Consider the following 24493-nt stretch of genomic DNA (forward strand, 5'->3'; position numbering starts at 1 on the left):
ACAAGTGCCCACTCCCTCAGCACTGACCATCCGACAGTGCCCACTCCCTCAGCACTGACACACAGACAGTGCCCACTCCCTCAGCACTGACCCTCCAACAGTGCGGCACCCCATCAGCACTGACACTTTGACAGTGCCCACTCCGTCAGCACTGACCCTCCGACAGTGCCCACTCCCTCAGCACTGACCCTCAACAGTGTGGCACTCCCTCAGCACTGACACTCCGACAGTGCGGCACACACTCAGCACAGACCATCCGACAGTGCCCCGCTCCCTCAGCACTGACCCTCCGACAGTGCCCACTCCCTCAGCACTGACCCTCCGACAGTGCCCGCTCCCTCAGCACTGACCCTCCGACTGTGCGGGGCTCCCTCAGCACTGATCCTCTGACAGTGCCCGCTCCCTCAGCACTGACCCTCCGACAGTGCGGTACTCCCTCAGCACTGACCCTCCGACAGTGCGGGGCTCCCTCAGCACTGATCCTCTGACAGTGCCCGCTCCCTCAGCACTGACCATCTGACAGTGCAGCTCTCCCTCAGCACTGACCCTCCGACAGTGCCCACTCCCTCAGCACTGACCCTCCGACAGTGCAGCTCCCCCCTCAGCACTGACCCTCCGACAGTGCCCACTCCCTCAGCACTGACCCTACGACAGTGCCCACTCCCTCAGCACTGATCCTCCGACAGTGCCGCACTCCCTCAGCACTGACCCCCCGACAGTGCCCACTCCCTCAGCACTGACCCTCCGACAGGGCCCACTCCCTCAGCACTGACCCTCCGACAGTGCGGCACTCCCTCAGCACTGACCCTCCGACAGTGCGGCACTCCCTCAGCATTGACCCTCCGACAGTGCCCACTCCCTCAGCACTGACCCTCTGACAGTGCCCACTCCCTCAGCACTGACCCTCCGACAGTGCAGCTCTCCCTCAGCACTGACCCTCCGACAGTGCGGCGCTCCCTCAGCACTGACCCTCTGACAGTGCCCACTCCCTCAGCACTGACCCTCCGACAGTGCCCACTCCCTCAGCACTGACCCTCCGACAGTGCCCACTCCGTCAGCACTGACCCTCCGACAGTGCGCACTCCCTCAGCACTGACACCCCGACAGTGCCCACTCCCTCAGCACTGACCCTCCAACAGTGCGGCACCCCATCAGCACTGACACTTTGACAGTGCCCACTCCGTCAGCACTGACCCTCCGACAGTGCCCACTCCCTCAGCACTGACCCTCCAACAGTGTGGCACTCCCTCAGCACTGACCCTCCGACAGTGCGGCACACACTCAGCACGGACCATCCGACAGTGCCCGCTCCCTCAGCACTGACCCTCCGACAGTGCGGGTCTGCCTCAGCACTGACCCTCCGACAGTGCCCGCTCCCTCAGCACTGACCCTCCGACAGTGCGGTACTCCCTCAGCACTGACCCTCCGACAGTGCCCACTCCCTCAGCACTGACCCTCCGACAGTGCAGCTCCCCCTCAGCACTGACCCTCCGACAGTGCCCACTCCCTCAGCACTGACCCTACGACAGTGCCCACTCCCTCAGCACTGATCCTCCGACAGTGCCGCACTCCCTCAGCACTGACCTTCCGACAGTGCCCACTCCCTCAGCACTGACCCTCCGACAGGGCCCACTCCCTCAGCACTGACCCTCCGACAGTGCGGCACTCCCTCAGCACTGACCCTCCGACAGTGCGGCACTCCCTCAGCATTGACCCTCCGACAGTGCCCACTCCCTCAGCACTGACCCTCTGACAGTGCCCACTCCCTCAGCACTGACCCTCCGACAGTGCAGCTCTCCCTCAGCACTGACCCTCCGACAGTGCGGCGCTCCCTCAGCACTGACCCTCCGACAGTGCGGCACTCCCTCAGCACTGACCCTCCGACAGTGCCCACTCCCTCAGCACTGACCCTCCGACAGTGCAGCTCTCCCTCAGCACTGACCCTCCGACAGTGCCCACTCTCTCAGCACTGAACCTCCGACAGTGCCCACTCCCTCAGCACTGACCCTCCGACAGTGCCCACTCCCTCAGCACTGACCCTCCGACATTGCGAAACTCAATCAGCACTGACCTTCCGACAGTGCCCACTCCCTCAGCACTGACCTTCCGACAGTGCCCACTCCCTCAGCACTGACCCTCCGACAGTGCCCACTCCCTCAGCACTGACCTTCCGACAGTGCCCACTCCCTCAGCACTGACCCTCCAACAGTGCCCACAGCCTCAGCGCTGACACCCCGACAGGGCGGCACCCCCTCAGCACTGACCCTCCGATAGTGCCCACTCCCTCAGCACTGACCCTCCGACAGTGCCCACTCCCTCAGCACTGACCTTCCGACAGTGCCCACTCCCTCAGCACTGACCCTCCAACAGTGCCCACACCCTCAGCACTGACCCCCTGACAGTGCCCACTCCCTCAGCACTGACCCTCCAACAGTGCGGCACCCCATCAGCACTGACACTTTGACAGTGCCCACTCCGTCAGCACTGACCCTCCGACAGTGCCCACTCCCTCAGCACTGACCCTCCGACAGTGCGGCACTCCCTCAGCACTGACCCTCCGACAGTGCGGCACACACTCAGCACGGACCATCCGACAGTGCCCGCTCCCTCAGCACTGACCCTCCGACAGTGCGGGGCTCCCTCAGCACTGACCCTCCGACAGTGCCCGCTCCCTCAGCACTGACCCTCCGACAGTGCAGCTCTCCCTCAGCACTGACCCTCCGACAGTGCCCACTCCCTCAGCACTGACCCTCCGACAGTGCCCGCTCCCTCAGCACTGACCCTCCGACAGTGCGGGGCTCCCTCAGCACTGACCCTCCGACAGTGCCCACTCCCTCAGCACTGACCCTCCGACAGTGCCCGCTCCCTCAGCACTGACCCTCCGACAGTGCAGCTCTCCCTCAGCACTGACCCTCCGACAGTGCCCACTCCCTCAGCACTGACCCTCCGACAGTGCCCGCTCCCTCAGCACTGACCCTCCGACAGTGCGGCACTCCCTCAGCACTGACCTTATGACAGTGCCCACTCCCTCAGCACTGACCCTCCGACAGGGCCCACTCCCTCAGCACTGACCCCCCGACAGTGCCGCACTCCCTCAGCACTGACCCTCCGACAGTGCGGCACTCCCTCAGCACTGACCCTCCGACAGTGCCCACTCCCTCAGCACTGACCCTCCGACAGTGCCCAGTCTCTCAGCACTGACCCTCCGACAGTGCAGCTCTCCCTCAGCACTGACCCTCCGACAGTGCCCACTCCCTCAGCACTGACCCTCCGACAGTGCCCACTCCGTCAGCACTGACCCTCCGACAGTGCGCACTCCCTCAGCACTGACCCTCCGACAGTGCGCACTCCCTCAGCACTGACCCTCCGACAGTTCCGCACTCCCTCAACACTGACCCTCCGACAGTGCCCACTCCCTCAGCACTGACCCTCCGACAGTGCCCGCTCCCTCAGCACTGACCCTCCGATAGTGCCCACTCACTCAGCACTGACCTTCCGACAGTGCCCACTCCCTCAGCACTGACCCTCCGACAGGGCCCACTCCCTCAGCATTGACCCCCCGACAGTGCCGCACTCCCTTAGCACTGACCCTCCGACAGTGCCCACTCCCTCAGCACTGACCCTCCGACAGTGCGGCACTCCCTCAGCACTGACCCTCTGACAGTGCCCACTCCCTCAGCACTGACCCTCCGACAGTGCCCACTCCCTCAGCACTGACAATCCGACAGTGCCCACTCCTTCAGCACTGACCCTCTGACAGTGCAGCACTCCCTCAGCACTGACCCTCCAACAGTGCCCACAGCCTCAGCGCTGACACCCCGACAGGGCGGCACCCCCTCAGCACTGACCCTCCGATAGTGTCCACTCCCTCAGCACTGACCCCCCGACATGCCCACTCCCTCAGCACTGACCCCCCAACAGTGCCGCACTCCCTCAGCACTGACCCTCCGACAGTGCCCACTCCCTCAGCACTGACCCCCCGACAGTGCCCACTCCCTCAGCACTGATCCCCCGACAGTGCGGCACTCCCTCAGCACTGACCCCCCGACAGTGCCCACTCCCTCTGCACTGACCTTCTGACAGTGCCCACTCCCTCAGCACTGACCATCCGACAGTGCCCACTCCCTCAGCACTGACACACAGACAGTGCCCACTCCCTCAGCACTGACCCTCCAACAGTGCGGCACCCCATCAGCACTGACACTTTGACAGTGCCCACTCCGTCAGCACTGACCCTCCGACAGTGCCCACTCCCTCAGCACTGACCCTCAACAGTGTGGCACTCCCTCAGCACTGACCCTCCGACAGTGCCGCACACACTCAGCACAGACCATCTGACAGTGCCCACTCCCTCAGCACTGACCCTCCGACAGTGCCCACTCCCTCAGCACTGACCCTCCGACAGTGCCCGCTCCCTCAGCACTGACCCTCCGACAGTGCGGGGCTCCCTCAGCACTGACCCTCTGACAGTGCCCGCTCCCTCAGCACTGACCCTCCGACAGTGCAGCTCTCCCTCAGCACTGACCCTCCGACAGTGCGGCACTCCCTCAGCACTGACCCTCCGACAGTGCAGCTCCCCCTCAGCACTGACCCTCCGACAGTGCCCACTCCCTCAGCACTGACCCTACGACAGTGCCCACTCCCTCAGCACTGATCCTCCGACAGTGCCGCACTCCCTCAGCACTGACCTTCCGACAGTGCCCACTCCCTCAGCACTGACCCTCCGACAGGGCCCACTCCCTCAGCACTGACCCTCCGACAGTGCGGCACTCCCTCAGCACTGACCCTCCGACAGTGCGGCACTCCCTCAGCATTGACCCTCCGACAGTGCCCACTCCCTCAGCACTGACCCTCTGACAGTGCCCACTCCCTCAGCACTGACCCTCCGACAGTGCAGCTCTCCCTCAGCACTGACCCTCCGACAGTGCAGCTCTCCCTCAGCACTCACCCTCCGACAGTGCGGCGCTCCCTCAGCACTGACCCTCTGACAGTGCGGCACTCCCTCAGCACTGACCCTCCGACAGTGCCCACTCCCTCAGCACTGACCCTCCGACAGTGCAGCTCTCCCTCAGCACTGACCCTCCGACAGTGCCCACTCTCTCAGCACTGAACCTCCGACAGTGCCCACTCCCTCAGCACTGACCCTCCGACAGTGCCCACTCCCTCAGCACTGACCCTCCGACATTGCCGAACTCAATCAGCACTGACCTTCCGACAGTGCCCACTCCCTCAGCACCGACCTTCCGACAGTGCCCACTCCCTCAGCACTGACCCTCCGACAGTGCCCACTCCCTCAGCACTGACCTTCCGACAGTGCCCACTCCCTCAGCACTGACCCTCCAACAGTGCCCACAGCCTCAGCGCTGACACCCCGACAGGGCGGCACCCCCTCAGCACTGACCCTCCGATAGTGCCCACTCCCTCAGCTCTGACCCTCCGACAGTGCCCACTCCCTCAGCACTGACCTTCCGACAGTGCCCACTCCCTCAGCACTGACCCTCCAACAGTGCCCACACCCTCAGCACTGACCCCCTGACAGTGCCGCACTCCCTCAGCACTGACCCTCCGACAGTGCCCACTCCCTCAGCACTGACCCTCCAACAGTGCGGCACCCCATCAGCACTGACACTTTGACAGTGCCCACTCCGTCAGCACTGACCCTCCGACAGTGCCCACTCCCTCAGCACTGACCCTCCGACAGTGCGGCACTCCCTCAGCACTGACCCTCCGACAGTGCGGCACACACTCAGCACGGACCATCCGACAGTGCCCGCTCCCTCAGCACTGACCCTCCGACAGTGCGGGGCTCCCTCAGCACTGACCCTCCGACAGTGCCCACTCCCTCAGCACTGACCCTCCGACAGTGCAGCTCTCCCTCAGCACTGACCCTCCGACAGTGCCCACTCCCTCAGCACTGACCCTCCGACAGTGCCCACTCCGTCAGCACTGACCCTCCGACAGTGCGCACTCCCTCAGCACTGACCCTCCGACAGTGCGCACTCCCTCAGCACTGACCCTCCGACAGTGCCCACTCCCTCAGCACTGACCCTCCGACAGTGCCCGCTCCCTCAGCACTGACCCTCCGACAGTGCGGGGCTCCCTCAGCACTGACCCTCCGACAGTGCCCACTCCCTCAGCACTGACCCTCCGACAGTGCCCGCTCCCTCAGCACTGACCCTCCGACAGTGCAGCTCTCCCTCAGCACTGACCCTCCGACAGTGCCCGCTCCCTCAGCACTGACCCTCCGACAGTGCCCGCTCCCTCAGCACTGACCCTCCGACAGTGCGGCACTCCCTCAGCACTGACCTTATGACAGTGCCCACTCCCTCAGCACTGACCCTCCGACAGGGCCCACTCCCTCAGCACTGACCCCCCGACAGTGCCGCACTCCCTCAGCACTGACCCTCCGACAGTGCGGCACTCCCTCAGCACTGACCCTCCGACAGTGCCCACTCCCTCAGCACTGACCCTCCGACAGTGCCCACTCCCTCAGCACTGACCCTCCGACAGTGCAGCTCTCCCTCAGCACTGACCCTCCGACAGTGCCCACTCCCTCAGCACTGACCCTCCGACAGTGCCCACTCCGTCAGCACTGACCCTCCGACAGTGCGCACTCCCTCAGCACTGACCCTCCGACAGTGCGCACTCCCTCAGCACTGACCCTCCGACAGTTCCGCACTCCCTCAGCACTGACCCTCCGACAGTGCCCACTCCCTCAGCACTGACCCTCCGACAGTGCCCGCTCCCTCAGCACTGACCCTCCGACAGTGCCCGCTCCCTCAGCACTGACCTTCCGACAGTGCCCACTCCCTCAGCACTGACCCTCCGACAGGGCCCACTCCCTCAGCACTGACCCCCCGACAGTGCCGCACTCCCTTAGCACTGACCCTCCGACAGTGCCCACTCCCTCAGCACTGACCCTCCGACAGTGCGGCACTCCCTCAGCTCTGACCCTCCGACAGTGCCCACTCCCTCAGCACTGACCCTCCGACAGTGCCCACTCCCTCAGCACTGACAATCCGACAGTGCCCACTCCTTCAGCACTGACCCTCAGACAGTGCAGCACTCCCTCAGCACTGACCCTCCAACAGTGCCCACAGCCTCAGCGCTGACACCCCGATGGGGCGGCACCCCCTCAGCACTGACCCTCCGATAGTGTCCACTCCCTCAGCACTGACCCCCCGACATGCCCACTCCCTCAGCACTGACCCCCCGACAGTGCCGCACTCCCTCAGCACTGACCCTCCGACAGTGCCCACTCCCTCAGCACTGACCCCCCGACAGTGCCGCACTCCCTCAGCACTGACCCTCCGACAGTGCGGCACTCCCTCAGCACTGACCCCCCGACAGTGCCCACTCCCTCAGCACTGACCTTCCGACAGTGCCCACTCCCTCAGCACTGACCCTCCAACAGTGCCCACAGCCTCAGCGCTGACACCCCGACAGGGCGGCACCCCCTCAGCACTGACCCTCCGATAGTGCCCACTCCCTCAGCACTGACCCTCCGACAGTGCCCACTCCCTCAGCACTGACCTTCCGACAGTGCCCACTCCCTCAGCACTGACCCTCCAACAGTGCCCACACCCTCAGCACTGACCCCCTGACAGTGCCGCACTCCCTCAGCACTGACCCTCCGACAGTGCGGGGCTCCCTCAGCACTGACCCTCCGACAGTGCCCGCTCCCTCAGCACTGACCCTCCGACAGTGCAGCTCTCCCTCAGCACTGACCCTCCGACAGTGCCCGCTCCCTCAGCACTGATCCTCCGACAGTGCAGCTCTCCCTCAGCACTGACCCTCCGACAGTGCCCGCTCCCTCAGCACTGACCCTCCGACAGTGCGGGGCTCCCTCAGCACTGACCCTCCGACAGTGCCCACTCCCTCAGCACTGACCCTCCGACAGTGCCCGCTCCCTCAGCACTGACCCTCCGACAGTGCAGCTCTCCCTCAGCACTGACCCTCCGACAGTGCCCACTCCCTCAGCTCTGACCCTCCGACAGTGCCCGCTCCCTCAGCACTGACCCTCCGACAGTGCGGCACTCCCTCAGCACTGACTTTATGACAGTGCCCACTCCCTCAGCACTGACCCTCCGACAGGGCCCACTCCCTCAGCACTGACCCCCCGACAGTGCCGCACTCCCTCAGCACTGACCCTCCGACAGTGCGGCACTCCCTCAGCACTGACCCTCCGACAGTGCCCACTCCCTCAGCACTGACCCTCCGACAGTGCCCACTCCCTCAGCACTGACCCTCCGACAGTGCAGCTCTCCCTCAGCACTGACCCTCCGACAGTGCCCACTCCCTCAGCACTGACCCTCCGACAGTGCCCACTCCGTCAGCACTGACCCTCCGACAGTGCGGCGCTCCCTCAGCACTGACCCTCCGACAGTGCCCACTCCCTCAGCACTGACCCTCCGACAGTGCGCACTCCCTCAGCACTGACCCTCCGACAGTTCCGCACTCCCTCAGCACTGACCCTCCGACAGTGCCCACTCCCTCAGCACTGACCCTCCGACAGTGCCCGCTCCCTCAGCACTGACCCTCCGATAGTGCCCACTCACTCAGCACTGACCTTCCGACAGTGCCCACTCCCTCAGCACTGACCCTCCGACAGGGCCCACTCCCTCAGCACTGACCCCCCGACAGTGCCGCACTCCCTTAGCACTGACCCTCCGACAGTGCCCACTCCCTCAGCACTGACCCTCCGACAGTGCGGCACTCCCTCAGCACTGACCCTCCGACAGTGCCCACTCCCTCAGCACTGACCCTCCGACAGTGCCCACTCCCTCAGCACAGACCATCCGACAGTGCCCACTCCCTCAGCACTGACCCTCCGACAGTGCCCACTCCCTCAGCACTGACCCTCCGACAGTGCCCGCTCCCTCAGCACTGACCCTCCGACAGTGCGGGGCTCCCTCAGCACTGACCCTCTGACAGTGCCCGCTCCCTCAGCACTGACCCTCCGACAGTGCAGCTCTCCCTCAGCATTGACCCTCCGACAGTGCCCACTCCCTCAGCACTGACCCTCCGACAGTGCAGCTCCCCCTCAGCACTGACCCTCCGACAGTGCCCACTCCCTCAGCACTGACCCTACGACAGTGCCCACTCCCTCAGCACTGATCCTCCGACAGTGCCGCACTCCCTCAGCACTGACCTTCCGACAGTGCCCACTCCCTCAGCACTGACCCTCCGACAGGGCCCACTCCCTCAGCACTGACCCTCCGACAGTGCGGCACTCCCTCAGCACTGACCCTCCGACAGTGCGGCACACCCTCAGCATTGACCCTCCGACAGAGCCCACTCCCTCAGCACTGACCCTCTGACAGTGCCCACTCCCTCAGCACTGACCCTCCGACAGTGCAGCTCTCCCTCAGTACTGACCCTCCGACAGTGCGGCGCTCCCTCAGTACTGACCCTCTGACAGTGCGGCACTCCCTCAGCACTGACCCTCCGACAGTGCCCACTCCCTCAGCACTGACCCTCCGACAGTGCAGCTCTCCCTCAGCACTGACCCTCCGACAGTGCCCACTCTCTCAGCACTGAACCTCCGACAGTGCCCACTCCGTCAGCACTGACCCTCCGACAGTGCCCACTCCCTCAGCACTGACCCTCAACAGTGTGGCACTCCCTCAGCACTGACCCTCCGACAGTGCGGCACACACTCAGCACGGACCATCCGACAGTGCCCACTCCCTCAGCACTGACCCTCCGACAGTGCCCACTCCCTCAGCACTGACCCTCCGACAGTGCCCGCTCCCTCAGCACTGACCCTCCGACAGTGCGGGGCTCCCTCAGCACTGATCCTCTGACAGTGCCCGCTCCCTCAGCACTGACCCTCCGACAGTGCAGCTCTCCCTCAGCACTGACCCTCCGACAGTGCCCACTCCCTCAGCACTGACCCTCCGACAGTGCAGCTCCCCCTCAGCACGGACCCTCCGACAGTGCCCACTCCCTCAGCACTGACCCTCCGACAGGGCCCTCTCCCTCAGCACTGACCCTCCGACAGTGCGGCACTCCCTCAGCACTGACCCTCCGACAGTGCGGCACTCCCTCAGCATTGACCCTCCGACAGTGCCCACTCCCTCAGCACTGACCCTCTGACAGTGCCCACTCCCTCAGCACTGACCCTCCGACAGTGCAGCTCTCCCTCAGCACTGACCCTCCGACAGTGCGGCGCTCCCTCAGCACTGACCCTCTGACAGTGCGGCACTCCCTCAGCACTGACCCTCCGACAGTGCCCACTCCCTCAGCACTGACCCTCCGACAGTGCAGCTCTCCCTCAGCACTGACCCTCCGACAGTGCCCACTCCCTCAGCACTGACCCTCCGACATTGCCGAACTCAATCAGCACTGACCTTCCGACAGTGCCCACTCCCTCAGCACCGACCTTCCGACAGTGCCCACTCCCTCAGCACTGACCCTCCGACAGTGCCCACTCCCTCAGCACTGACCTTCCGACAGTGCCCACTCCCTCAGCACTGACCCTCCAACAGTGCCCACAGCCTCAGCGCTGACACCCCGACAGGGCGGCACCCCCTCAGCACTGACCCTCCGATAGTGCGGGGCTCCCTCAGCACTGACCCTCCGACAGTGCCCACTCCCTCAGCACTGACCTTCCGACAGTGCCCACTCCCTCAGCACTGACCCTCCAACAGTGCCCACACCCTCAGCACTGACCCCCTGACAGTGCCGCACTCCCTCAGCACTGACCCTCCGACAGTGCCCACTCCCTCAGCACTGACACCCCGACAGTGCCCACTCCCTCAGCACTGACCCTCCAACAGTGCGGCACCCCATCAGCACTGACACTTTGACAGTGCCCACTCCGTCAGCACTGACCCTCCGACAGTGCCCACTCCCTCAGCACTGACCCTCCGACAGTGCCCGCTCCCTCAGCACTGACCCTCCGACAGTGCAGCTCTCCCTCAGCACTGACCCTCCGACAGTGCCCACTCCCTCAGCTCTGACCCTCCGACAGTGCCCGCTCCCTCAGCACTGACCCTCCGACAGTGCGGCACTCCCTCAGCACTGACTTTATGACAGTGCCCACTCCCTCAGCACTGACCCTCCGACAGGGCCCACTCCCTCAGCACTGACCCCCCGACAGTGCCGCACTCCCTCAGCACTGACCCTCCGACAGTGCCCACTCCCTCAGCACTGACCCTCCGACAGTGCAGCTCCCCCTCAGCACGGACCCTCCGACAGTGCCCACTCCCTCAGCACTGACCCTCCGACAGGGCCCACTCCCTCAGCACTGACCCTCCGACAGTGCGGCACTCCCTCAGCACTGACCCTCCGACAGTGCGGCACTCCCTCAGCATTGACCCTCCGACAGTGCCCACTCCCTCAGCACTGACCCTCTGACAGTGCCCACTCCCTCAGCACTGACCCTCCGACAGTGCAGCTCTCCCTCAGCACTGACCCTCCGACAGTGCGGCGCTCCCTCAGCACTGACCCTCTGACAGTGCGGCACTCCCTCAGCACTGACCCTCCGACAGTGCCCACTCCCTCAGCACTGACCCTCCGACAGTGCAGCTCTCCCTCAGCACTGACCCTCCGACAGTGCCCATTCTCTCAGCACTGAACCTCCGACAGTGCCCACTCCCTCAGCACTGACCCTCCGACAGTGCCCACTCCCTCAGCACTGACCCTCCGACATTGCCGAACTCAATCAGCACTGACCTTCCGACAGTGCCCACTCCCTCAGCACCGACCTTCCGACAGTGCCCACTCCCTCAGCACTGACCCTCCGACAGTGCCCACTCCCTCAGCACTGACCTTCCGACAGTGCCCACTCCCTCAGCACTGACCCTCCAACAGTGCCCACAGCCTCAGCGCTGACACCCCGACAGGGCGGCACCCCCTCAGCACTGACCCTCCGATAGTGCCCACTCCCTCAGCACTGACCCTCCGACAGTGCCCACTCCCTCAGCACAGACCTTCCGACAGTGCCCACTCCCTCAGCACTGACCCTCCAACAGTGCCCACACCCTCAGCACTGACCCCCTGACAGTGCCGCACTCCCTCAGCACTGACCCTCCGACAGTGCCCACTCCCTCAGCACTGACACCCCGACAGTGCCCACTCCCTCAGCACTGACCCTCCAACAGTGCGGCACCCCATCAGCACTGACACTTTGACAGTGCCCACTCCCTCAGCACTGACCCTCCGACAGTGCCCACTCCCTCAGCACTGACCCTCCGACAGTGCGGCACTCCCTCAGCACTGACCCTCATACAGTGCGGCACACACTCAGCACGGACCATCCGACAGTGCCCGCTCCCTCAGCACTGACCCTCCGACAGTGCGGGGCTCCCTCAGCACTGACCCTCCGACAGTGCCCGCTCCCTCAGCACTGACCCTCCGACAGTGCAGCTCTCCCTCAGCACTGACCCTCCGACAGTGCCCACTCCCTCAGCACTGACCCTCCGACAGTGCCCGCTCCCTCAGCACCGACCCTCCAACAGTGCGGGGCTCCCTCAGCACTGACCCTCCGACAGTGCCCACTCCCTCAGCACTGACCCTCCGACAGTGCCCGCTCCCTCAGCACTGACCCTCCGACAGTGCCCACTCCCTCAGCACTGACCCTCCGACAGTGCCCGCTCCCTCAGCACTGACCCTCCGACAGTGCGGCACTCCCTCAGCACTGACCTTATGACAGTGCCCACTCCCTCAGCACTGACCCTCCGACAGGGCCCACTCCCTCAGCACTGACCCCCCGACAGTGCCGCACTCCCTCAGCACTGACCCTCCGACAGTGCGGCACTCCCTCAGCACTGACCCTCCGACAGTGCCCACTCCCTCAGCACTGACCCTCCGACAGTGCCCACTCCCTCAGCACTGACCCTCCGACAGTGCAGCTCTCCCTCAGCACTGACCCTCCGACAGTGCCCACTCCCTCAGCACTGACCCTCCGACAGTGCCCACTCCGTCAGCACTGACCCTCCGACAGTGCGCACTCCCTCAGCACTGACCCTCCGACAGTGCGCACTCCCTCAGCACTGACCCTCCGACAGTTCCGCACTCCCTCAGCACTGACCCTCCGACAGTGCCCACTCCCTCAGCACTGACCCTCCGACAGTGCCCGCTCCCTCAGCACTGACCCTCCGATAGTGCCCACTCACTCAGCACTGACCTTCCGACAGTGCCCACTCCCTCAGCACTGACCCTCCGACAGGGCCCACTCCCTCAGCACTGACCCCCCGACAGTGCCGCACTCCCTTAGCACTGACCCTCCGACAGTGACCACTGCCTCAGCACTGACCCTCCGACAGTGCGGCACTCCCTCAGCACTGACCCTCCGACAGTGCCCACTCCCTCAGCACTGACCCTCCGACAGTGCCCACTCCCTCAGCACTGACAATCCGACAGTGCAGCACTCCCTCAGCACTGACCCTCCAACAGTGCCCACAGCCTCAGCGCTGACACCCCGATGGGGCGGCACCCCCTCAGCACTGACCCTCCGATAGTGTCCACTCCCTCAGCACTGACCCCCCGACATGCCCACTCCCTCAGCACTGACCCCCCGACAGTGCCGCACTCCCTCAGCACTGACCCTCCGACAGTGCCCACTCCCTCAGCACTGACCCCCCGACAGTGCCGCACTCCCTCAGCACTGACCCTCCGACAGTGCGGCACTCCCTCAGCACTGACCCCCCGACAGTGCCCACTCCCTCAGCACTGACCTTCCGACAGTGCCCACTCCCTCAGCACTGACCCTCCAACAGTGCCCACAGCCTCAGCGCTGACACCCCGACAGGGCGGCACCCCCTCAGCACTGACCCTCCGATAGTGCCCACTCCCTCAGCACTGACCCTCCGACAGTGCCCACTCCCTCAGCACTGACCTTCCGACAGTGCCCACTCCCTCAGTACTGACCCTCCAACAGTGCCCACACCCTCAGCACTGACCCCCTGACAGTGCCGCACTCCCTCAGCACTGACCCTCCGACAGTGCCCACTCCCTCAGCACTGACACCCCGACAGTGCCCAACCCCTCAGCACTGACCCTCCAACAGTGCGGCACCCCATCAGCACTGACACTTTGACAGTGCCCACTCCGTCAGCACTGACCCTCCGACAGTGCCCACTCCCTCAGCACTGACCCTCCGACAGTGCGGCACTCCCTCAGCACTGACCCTCCGACAGTGCGGCACTCCCTCAGCACGGACCATCCGACAGTGCCCGCTCCCTCAGCACTGACCCTCCGACAGTGCGGGGCTCCCTCAGCACTGACCCTCCGACAGTGCCCGCTCCCTCAGCACTGACCCTCCGACAGTGCAGCTCTCCCTCAGCACTGACCCTCCGACAGTGCCCACTCCCTCAGCACTGACCCTCCGACAGTGCCCGCTCCCTCAGCACTGACCCTCCGACAGTGCGGGGCTCCCTCAGCACTGACCCTCCGACAGTGCCCACTCCCTCAGCACTGACCCTCCGACAGTGCCCGCTCCCTCAGCACTGACCCTCCGACAGTGCAGCTCTCCCTCAGCACTGACCCTCCGACAGTGCCCACTCCCTCAGCTCTGACCCTCCGACAGTGCCCGCTCCCTCAGCACTGACCCTCCGACAGTGCGGCACTCCCTCAGCACTGACCTTATGACAGTGCCCACTCCCTCAGCACTGACCCTCCGACAGGGCCCACTCCCTCAGCACTGACCCCCCGACAGTGCCGCACTCCCTCAGCACTGACCCTCCGACAGTGCGGCACTCCCTCAGCACTGACCCTCCGACAGTGCGCACTCCCTCAGCACTGACCCTCCGACAGTTCAGCACTCCCTCAGCACTGACCCTCCGACAGTGCCCACTCCCTCAGCACTGACCCTCCGACAGTGCCCGCTCCCTCAGCACTGACCCTCCGATAGTGCCCAACCCCTCAGCACTGACCCTCCAACAGTGCGGCACCCCATCAGCACTGACACTTTGACAGTGCCCACTCCGTCAGCACTGACCCTCCGACAGTGCCCACTCCCTCAGCACTGACCCTCCGACAGTGCGGCACTCCCTCAGCACTGACCCTCCGACAGTGCGGCACTCCCTCAGCACGGACCATCCGACAGTGCCCGCTCCCTCAGCACTGACCCTCCGACAGTGCGGGGCTCCCTCAGCACTGACCCTCCGACAGTGCCCGCTCCCTCAGCACTGACCCTCCGACAGTGCAGCTCTCCCTCAGCACTGACCCTCCGACAGTGCCCACTCCCTCAGCACTGACCCTCCGACAGTGCCCGCTCCCTCAGCACTGACCCTCCGACAGTGCGGGGCTCCCTCAGCACTGACCCTCCGACAGTGCCCACTCCCTCAGCACTGACGCTCCGACAGTGCCCGCTCCCTCAGCACTGACCCTCCGACAGTGCAGCTCTCCCTCAGCACTGACCCTCCGACAGTGCAGCTCTCCCTCAGCACTGACCCTCCGACAGTGCCCACTCCCTCAGCTCTGACCCTCCGACAGTGCCCGCTCCCTCAGCACTGACCCTCCGACAGTGCGGCACTCCCTCAGCACTGACCTTATGACAGTGCCCACTCCCTCAGCACTGACCCTCCGACAGGGCCCACTCCCTCAGCACTGACCCCCCGACAGTGCCGCACTCCCTCAGCACTGACCCTCCGACAGTGCGGCACTCCCTCAGCACTGACCCTCCGACAGTGCCCACTCCCTCAGCACTGACCCTCCGACAGTGCCCACTCCCTCAGCACTGACCCTCCGACAGTGCAGCTCTCCCTCAGCACTGACCCTCCGACAGTGCCCACTCCCTCAGCACTGACCCTCCGACAGTGCCCACTCCGTCAGCACTGACCCTCCGACAGTGCGCACTCCCTCAGCACTGACCCTCCGACAGTTCAGCACTCCCTCAGCACTGACCCTCCGACAGTGCCCACTCCCTCAGCACTGACCCTCCGACAGTGCCCGCTCCCTCAGCACTGACCCTCCGATAGTGCCCACTCACTCAGCACTGACCTTCCGACAGTGCCCACTCCCTCAGCACTGACCCTCCGACAGGGCCCACTCCCTCAGCACTGACCCCCCGACAGTGCCGCACTCCCTTAGCACTGACCCTCCGACAGTGCCCACTCCCTCAGCACTGACCCTCCGACAGTGCGGCACTCCCTCAGCACTGACCCTCCGACAGTGCCCACTCCCTCAGCACTGACCCTCCGACAGTGCCCACTCCCTCAGCACTGACAATCCGACAGTGCCCACTCCTTCAGCACTGACCCTCTGACAGTGCAGCACTCCCTCAGCACTGACCCTCGAACAGTGCCCACAGCCTCAGCGCTGACACCCCGATAGGGCAGCACCCCCTCAGCACTGACCCTCCGATAGTGTCCACTCCCTCAGCACTGACCCCCCGACATGCCCACTCCCTCAGCACTGACCCCCCGACAGTGCCGCACTCCCTCAGCACTGACCCTCCGACAGTGCCCACTCCCTCAGCACTGACCCCCCGACAGTGCCGCACTCCCTCAGCACTGACCCTCCGACAGTGCGGCACTCCCTCAGCACTGACCCCCCGACAGTGCCCACTCCCTCAGCACTGATCCCCCGACAGTGCGGCACTCCCTCAGCACTGACCCCCCGACAGTGCCCACTCCCTCAGCACTGACCCTCCGACAGTGCCCACTCCCTCAGCACTGACCCTCCGACAGTGCCCACTCCCTCTGCACTGACCTTCTGACAGTGCCCACTCCCTCAGCACTGACCATCCGACAGTGCCCACTCCCTCAGCACTGACACAAAGACAGTGCCCACTCCCTCAGCACTGACCCTCCAACAGTGCGGCACCCCATCAGCACTGACACTTTGACAGTGCCCACTCCGTCAGCACTGACCCTCCGACAGTGCCCACTCCCTCAGCACTGACCCTCAACAGTGTGGCACTCCCTCAGCACTGACCCTCCGACAGTGCGGCACACACTCAGCACGGACCATCCGACAGTGCCCACTCCCTCAGCACTGACCCTCCGACAGTGCCCACTCCCTCAGCACTGACCCTCCGACAGTGCCCGCTCCCTCAGCACTGACCCTCCGACAGTGCGGGGCTCCCTCAGCACTGACCCTCTGACAGTGCCCGCTCCCTCAGCACTGACCCTCCGACAGTGCAGCTCTCCCTCAGCACTGACCCTCCGACAGTGCCCACTCCCTCAGCACTGACCCTCTGACAGTGCCCGCTCCCTCAGCACTGACCCTCCGACAGTGCGGCACTCCCTCAGCACTGACCTTATGACAGTGCCCACTCCCTCAGCACTGACCCTCCGACAGGGCCCACTCCCTCAGCACTGACCCCCCGACAGTGCCGCACTCCCTCAGCACTGACCCTTCGACTGTGCGGCACTCCCTCAGCACTGACCCTCCGACAGTGCCCACTCCCTCAGCACTGACCCTCCGACAGGGCCCACTCCCTCAGCACTGACAATCCGACAGTGCCCACTCCCTCAGCACTGACCCTCCGACAGTGCGGCACTCCTCAGCACTGACCCTCCGACAGTGCGGCACTCCCTCAGCACTGACCCTCCGACAGTGCCCACTCCCTCAGCACTGACCCTCCGACAGTGCCCACTCCCTCAGCACTGACAATCCGACAGTGCCCACTCCCTCAGCACTGACCCTCCGACAGTGCCCACTCCCTCAGCACTGACCCTCTGACAGTGCCCACACCCTCAGCACTGACCCTCTGACAGTGCCCACTCCCTCAGCACAGACCCTCCAACAGTGCAGCTCTCCCTCAGCACTGAACCTCCGACAGTGCCCGCTCCCTCAGCACTGACCCTCCGACAGTGCCCACTCCCTCAGCACTGACCTTCCAACAGTGCCCACTCCCTCAGCACTGACCCCCCGACAGGGCCCACTCCCTCTGCACTGACCCCCCGACAGTGCCGCACTCCCACAGCACTGACCCTCCGACAGTGCCCACTCCCTCAGCACTGACCCTCCGACAGTGCGGCACTCCCTCAGCACTGAACGTCCGACAGTGCTCACTCCCTCAGCACTGACCCTCCGACAGTGCCCACTCCCTCAGCACTGACCCCCCGACAGTGCCCGCTCCCTCAGCACTGACCCTCCGACAGTGCCGCACTCCCTCAGCACTGACCCTCCGACAGTGCCCACTCCCATAGCACAGACCCTCCGACAGTGCGGCGCTCCCTCAGCATTGACCCTCCGACAGTGCCGCACTCCCTCAGCACTGACCCTCCGACAGTGCCCACTCCCACAGCACAGACCCTCCGACAGTGCGGCACTCCCTCAGCACTGACCCTCCGACAGTGCGGCACTCCCTCTGCACTAACCATCCAACAGTGTGGCACTCCCTCAGCACTGACCCTCCGACAGTGCCGCACTCCCTCAGCACTGACCCTCCGACAGTGCCCACTCCCATAGCACAGACCCTCCGACAGTGCGGCGCTCCCTCAGCATTGACCCTCCGACAGTGCCCAGTCCCTCAGCACTAACCCTCCGACAGTGCCCACTCCCTCAACACTGACCCTCCGACAGTGCATCGCTCCCTCAGCACTGACCCTCCGACAGTGCGGCAGTCCCTCAGCACAGACCCTCCGACAGTGCGGCACTCCCTCAGCACTGACCCTCCGACAGTGTGGCACTCCCTCAGCACTGACTATCTGACAGTGCGGCACTCCCTCAGCACTGACCCTCTGACAGTGTGGCACTCCCTCAGCAATAACCCTCCAACAGTGTGGCACTCCCTCAGCACTGACCCTCCGACAGTGCGTCAGTAACTCAGCACCGACCCTTCGACAGTGTGGCACCCCCTCAGCACTGACCCTCTGACAGTCCGGCACTCCCTCAGCACTGACCCTCCGACAGTGCCCGCTCCCTCAGCACTGACCCTCCGACAGTGCCCGTTCCCTCAGCACTGACCCTCCGACAGTGCCGCACTCCCTCAGCACTGACCCTCCGACAGTGCCCGCTCCCTCAGCACTGACCCTCCGACAGTGCCGCACTCCCTCAGCACTGACCCTCCGACAGTGCCCGCTCCCTCAGCACTGACCCTCCGACAGTGCCGCACTCCCTCAGCACTGACCCTCCGACAGTGCCCACTCCCACAGCACAGACCCTCCGACAGTGCAGCGCTCCCTCAGCATTGACCCTTCGACAGTGTCCGCTCCCTCAGCACTGACCCACCGACAATGCGGCACTCCCTCAGCACTGACTCCCCGACAGTGCCCGCTCCCTCAGCACTGACCCTCCGACAGTGCCGCACTCCCTCAGCACTGACCCTCCGACAGTGCGCACTCCCTCAGCACTGACCCTCCGACAGTTCCGCACTCCCTCAGCACTGACCCTCCGACAGTGCCCACTCCCTCAGCACTGACCCTCCGACAGTGCCCGCTCCCTCAGCACTGACCCTCCGATAGTGCCCACTCACTCAGCACTGACCTTCCGACAGTGCCCACTCCCTCAGCACTGACCCTCCGACAGGGCCCACTCCCTCAGCACTGACCCCCCGACAGTGCCGCACTCCCTTAGCACTGACCCTCCGACAGTGACCACTGCCTCAGCACTGACCCTCCGACAGTGCGGCACTCCCTCAGCACTGACCCTCCGACAGTGCCCACTCCCTCAGCACTGACCCTCCGACAGTGCCCACTCCCTCAGCACTGACAATCCGACAGTGCAGCACTCCCTCAGCACTGACCCTCCAACAGTGCCCACAGCCTCAGCGCTGACACCCCGATGGGGCGGCACCCCCTCAGCACTGACCCTCCGATAGTGTCCACTCCCTCAGCACTGACCCCCCGACATGCCCACTCCCTCAGCACTGACCCCCCGACAGTGCCGCACTCCCTCAGCACTGACCCTCCGACAGTGCCCACTCCCTCAGCACTGACCCCCCGACAGTGCCGCACTCCCTCAGCACTGACCCTCCGACAGTGCGGCACTCCCTCAGCACTGACCCCCCGACAGTGCCCACTCCCTCAGCACTGACCTTCCGACAGTGCCCACTCCCTCAGCACTGACCCTCCAACAGTGCCCACAGCCTCAGCGCTGACACCCCGACAGGGCGGCACCCCCTCAGCACTGACCCTCCGATAGTGCCCACTCCCTCAGCACTGACCCTCCGACAGTGCCCACTCCCTCAGCACTGACCTTCCGACAGTGCCCACTCCCTCAGTACTGACCCTCCAACAGTGCCCACACCCTCAGCACTGACCCCCTGACAGTGCCGCACTCCCTCAGCACTGACCCTCCGACAGTGCCCACTCCCTCAGCACTGACACCCCGACAGTGCCCAACCCCTCAGCACTGACCCTCCAACAGTGCGGCACCCCATCAGCACTGACACTTTGACAGTGCCCACTCCGTCAGCACTGACCCTCCGACAGTGCCCACTCCCTCAGCACTGACCCTCCGACAGTGCGGCACTCCCTCAGCACTGACCCTCCGACAGTGCGGCACTCCCTCAGCACGGACCATCCGACAGTGCCCGCTCCCTCAGCACTGACCCTCCGACAGTGCGGGGCTCCCTCAGCACTGACCCTCCGACAGTGCCCGCTCCCTCAGCACTGACCCTCCGACAGTGCAGCTCTCCCTCAGCACTGACCCTCCGACAGTGCCCACTCCCTCAGCACTGACCCTCCGACAGTGCCCGCTCCCTCAGCACTGACCCTCCGACAGTGCGGGGCTCCCTCAGCACTGACCCTCCGACAGTGCCCACTCCCTCAGCACTGACCCTCCGACAGTGCCCGCTCCCTCAGCACTGACCCTCCGACAGTGCAGCTCTCCCTCAGCACTGACCCTCCGACAGTGCCCACTCCCTCAGCTCTGACCCTCCGACAGTGCCCGCTCCCTCAGCACTGACCCTCCGACAGTGCGGCACTCCCTCAGCACTGACCTTATGACAGTGCCCACTCCCTCAGCACTGACCCTCCGACAGGGCCCACTCCCTCAGCACTGACCCCCCGACAGTGCCGCACTCCCTCAGCACTGACCCTCCGACAGTGCGGCACTCCCTCAGCACTGACCCTCCGACAGTGCGCACTCCCTCAGCACTGACCCTCCGACAGTTCAGCACTCCCTCAGCACTGACCCTCCGACAGTGCCCACTCCCTCAGCACTGACCCTCCGACAGTGCCCGCTCCCTCAGCACTGACCCTCCGATAGTGCCCAACCCCTCAGCACTGACCCTCCAACAGTGCGGCACCCCATCAGCACTGACACTTTGACAGTGCCCACTCCGTCAGCACTGACCCTCCGACAGTGCCCACTCCCTCAGCACTGACCCTCCGACAGTGCGGCACTCCCTCAGCACTGACCCTCCGACAGTGCGGCACTCCCTCAGCACGGACCATCCGACAGTGCCCGCTCCCTCAGCACTGACCCTCCGACAGTGCGGGGCTCCCTCAGCACTGACCCTCCGACAGTGCCCGCTCCCTCAGCACTGACCCTCCGACAGTGCAGCTCTCCCTCAGCACTGACCCTCCGACAGTGCCCACTCCCTCAGCACTGACCCTCCGACAGTGCCCGCTCCCTCAGCACTGACCCTCCGACAGTGCGGGGCTCCCTCAGCACTGACCCTCCGACAGTGCCCACTCCCTCAGCACTGACGCTCCGACAGTGCCCGCTCCCTCAGCACTGACCCTCCGACAGTGCAGCTCTCCCTCAGCACTGACCCTCCGACAGTGCAGCTCTCCCTCAGCACTGACCCTCCGACAGTGCCCACTCCCTCAGCTCTGACCCTCCGACAGTGCCCGCTCCCTCAGCACTGACCCTCCGACAGTGCGGCACTCCCTCAGCACTGACCTTATGACAGTGCCCACTCCCTCAGCACTGACCCTCCGACAGGGCCCACTCCCTCAGCACTGACCCCCCGACAGTGCCGCACTCCCTCAGCACTGACCCTCCGACAGTGCGGCACTCCCTCAGCACTGACCCTCCGACAGTGCCCACTCCCTCAGCACTGACCCTCCGACAGTGCCCACTCCCTCAGCACTGACCCTCCGACAGTGCAGCTCTCCCTCAGCACTGACCCTCCGACAGTGCCCACTCCCTCAGCACTGACCCTCCGACAGTGCCCACTCCGTCAGCACTGACCCTCCGACAGTGCGCACTCCCTCAGCACTGACCCTCCGACAGTTCAGCACTCCCTCAGCACTGACCCTCCGACAGTGCCCACTCCCTCAGCACTGACCCTCCGACAGTGCCCGCTCCCTCAGCACTGACCCTCCGATAGTGCCCACTCACTCAGCACTGACCTTCCGACAGTGCCCACTCCCTCAGCACTGACCCTCCGACAGGGCCCACTCCCTCAGCACTGACCCCCCGACAGTGCCGCACTCCCTTAGCACTGACCCTCCGACAGTGCCCACTCCCTCAGCACTGACCCTCCGACAGTGCGGCACTCCCTCAGCACTGACCCTCCGACAGTGCCCACTCCCTCAGCACTGACCCTCCGACAGTGCCCACTCCCTCAGCACTGACAATCCGACAGTGCCCACTCCTTCAGCACTGACCCTCTGACAGTGCAGCACTCCCTCAGCACTGACCCTCGAACAGTGCCCACAGCCTCAGCGCTGACACCCCGATAGGGCAGCACCCCCTCAGCACTGACCCTCCGATAGTGTCCACTCCCTCAGCACTGACCCCCCGACATGCCCACTCCCTCAGCACTGACCCCCCGACAGTGCCGCACTCCCTCAGCACTGACCCTCCGACAGTGCCCACTCCCTCAGCACTGACCCCCCGACAGTGCCGCACTCCCTCAGCACTGACCCTCCGACAGTGCGGCACTCCCTCAGCACTGACCCCCCGACAGTGCCCACTCCCTCAGCACTGATCCCCCGACAGTGCGGCACTCCCTCAGCACTGACCCCCCGACAGTGCCCACTCCCTCAGCACTGACCCTCCGACAGTGCCCACTCCCTCAGCACTGACCCTCCGACAGTGCCCACTCCCTCTGCACTGACCTTCTGACAGTGCCCACTCCCTCAGCACTGACCATCCGACAGTGCCCACTCCCTCAGCACTGACACAAAGACAGTGCCCACTCCCTCAGCACTGACCCTCCAACAGTGCGGCACCCCATCAGCACTGACACTTTGACAGTGCCCACTCCGTCAGCACTGACCCTCCGACAGTGCCCACTCCCTCAGCACTGACCCTCAACAGTGTGGCACTCCCTCAGCACTGACCCTCCGACAGTGCGGCACACACTCAGCACGGACCATCCGACAGTGCCCACTCCCTCAGCACTGACCCTCCGACAGTGCCCACTCCCTCAGCACTGACCCTCCGACAGTGCCCGCTCCCTCAGCACTGACCCTCCGACAGTGCGGGGCTCCCTCAGCACTGACCCTCTGACAGTGCCCGCTCCCTCAGCACTGACCCTCCGACAGTGCAGCTCTCCCTCAGCACTGACCCTCCGACAGTGCCCACTCCCTCAGCACTGACCCTCTGACAGTGCCCGCTCCCTCAGCACTGACCCTCCGACAGTGCGGCACTCCCTCAGCACTGACCTTATGACAGTGCCCACTCCCTCAGCACTGACCCTCCGACAGGGCCCACTCCCTCAGCACTGACCCCCCGACAGTGCCGCACTCCCTCAGCACTGACCCTTCGACTGTGCGGCACTCCCTCAGCACTGACCCTCCGACAGTGCCCACTCCCTCAGCACTGACCCTCCGACAGGGCCCACTCCCTCAGCACTGACAATCCGACAGTGCCCACTCCCTCAGCACTGACCCTCCGACAGTGCGGCACTCCTCAGCACTGACCCTCCGACAGTGCGGCACTCCCTCAGCACTGACCCTCCGACAGTGCCCACTCCCTCAGCACTGACCCTCCGACAGTGCCCACTCCCTCAGCACTGACAATCCGACAGTGCCCACTCCCTCAGCACTGACCCTCCGACAGTGCCCACTCCCTCAGCACTGACCCTCTGACAGTGCCCACACCCTCAGCACTGACCCTCTGACAGTGCCCACTCCCTCAGCACAGACCCTCCAACAGTGCAGCTCTCCCTCAGCACTGAACCTCCGACAGTGCCCGCTCCCTCAGCACTGACCCTCCGACAGTGCCCACTCCCTCAGCACTGACCTTCCAACAGTGCCCACTCCCTCAGCACTGACCCCCCGACAGGGCCCACTCCCTCTGCACTGACCCCCCGACAGTGCCGCACTCCCACAGCACTGACCCTCCGACAGTGCCCACTCCCTCAGCACTGACCCTCCGACAGTGCGGCACTCCCTCAGCACTGAACGTCCGACAGTGCTCACTCCCTCAGCACTGACCCTCCGACAGTGCCCACTCCCTCAGCACTGACCCCCCGACAGTGCCCGCTCCCTCAGCACTGACCCTCCGACAGTGCCGCACTCCCTCAGCACTGACCCTCCGACAGTGCCCACTCCCATAGCACAGACCCTCCGACAGTGCGGCGCTCCCTCAGCATTGACCCTCCGACAGTGCCGCACTCCCTCAGCACTGACCCTCCGACAGTGCCCACTCCCACAGCACAGACCCTCCGACAGTGCGGCACTCCCTCAGCACTGAC

General features: G+C 65.1%; 1 protein-coding gene across 1 annotated transcript in view; it reads left to right on the forward strand.

Annotated features, from left to right (window-relative positions):
* LOC122548250 (kinesin-like protein KIFC3) overlaps positions 1-24493 on the forward strand; it is a 190204-nt gene that overhangs the window by 143627 nt on the left and 22084 nt on the right. The window lies entirely within an intron of this gene.

This window comes from Chiloscyllium plagiosum, unplaced genomic scaffold, assembly GCF_037043375.1.
Source record: "Chiloscyllium plagiosum isolate Xiang-an unplaced genomic scaffold, Cpla_swu_hap1 HiC_scaffold_5, whole genome shotgun sequence".
Lineage (NCBI taxonomy): Eukaryota > Metazoa > Chordata > Chondrichthyes > Orectolobiformes > Hemiscylliidae > Chiloscyllium > Chiloscyllium plagiosum.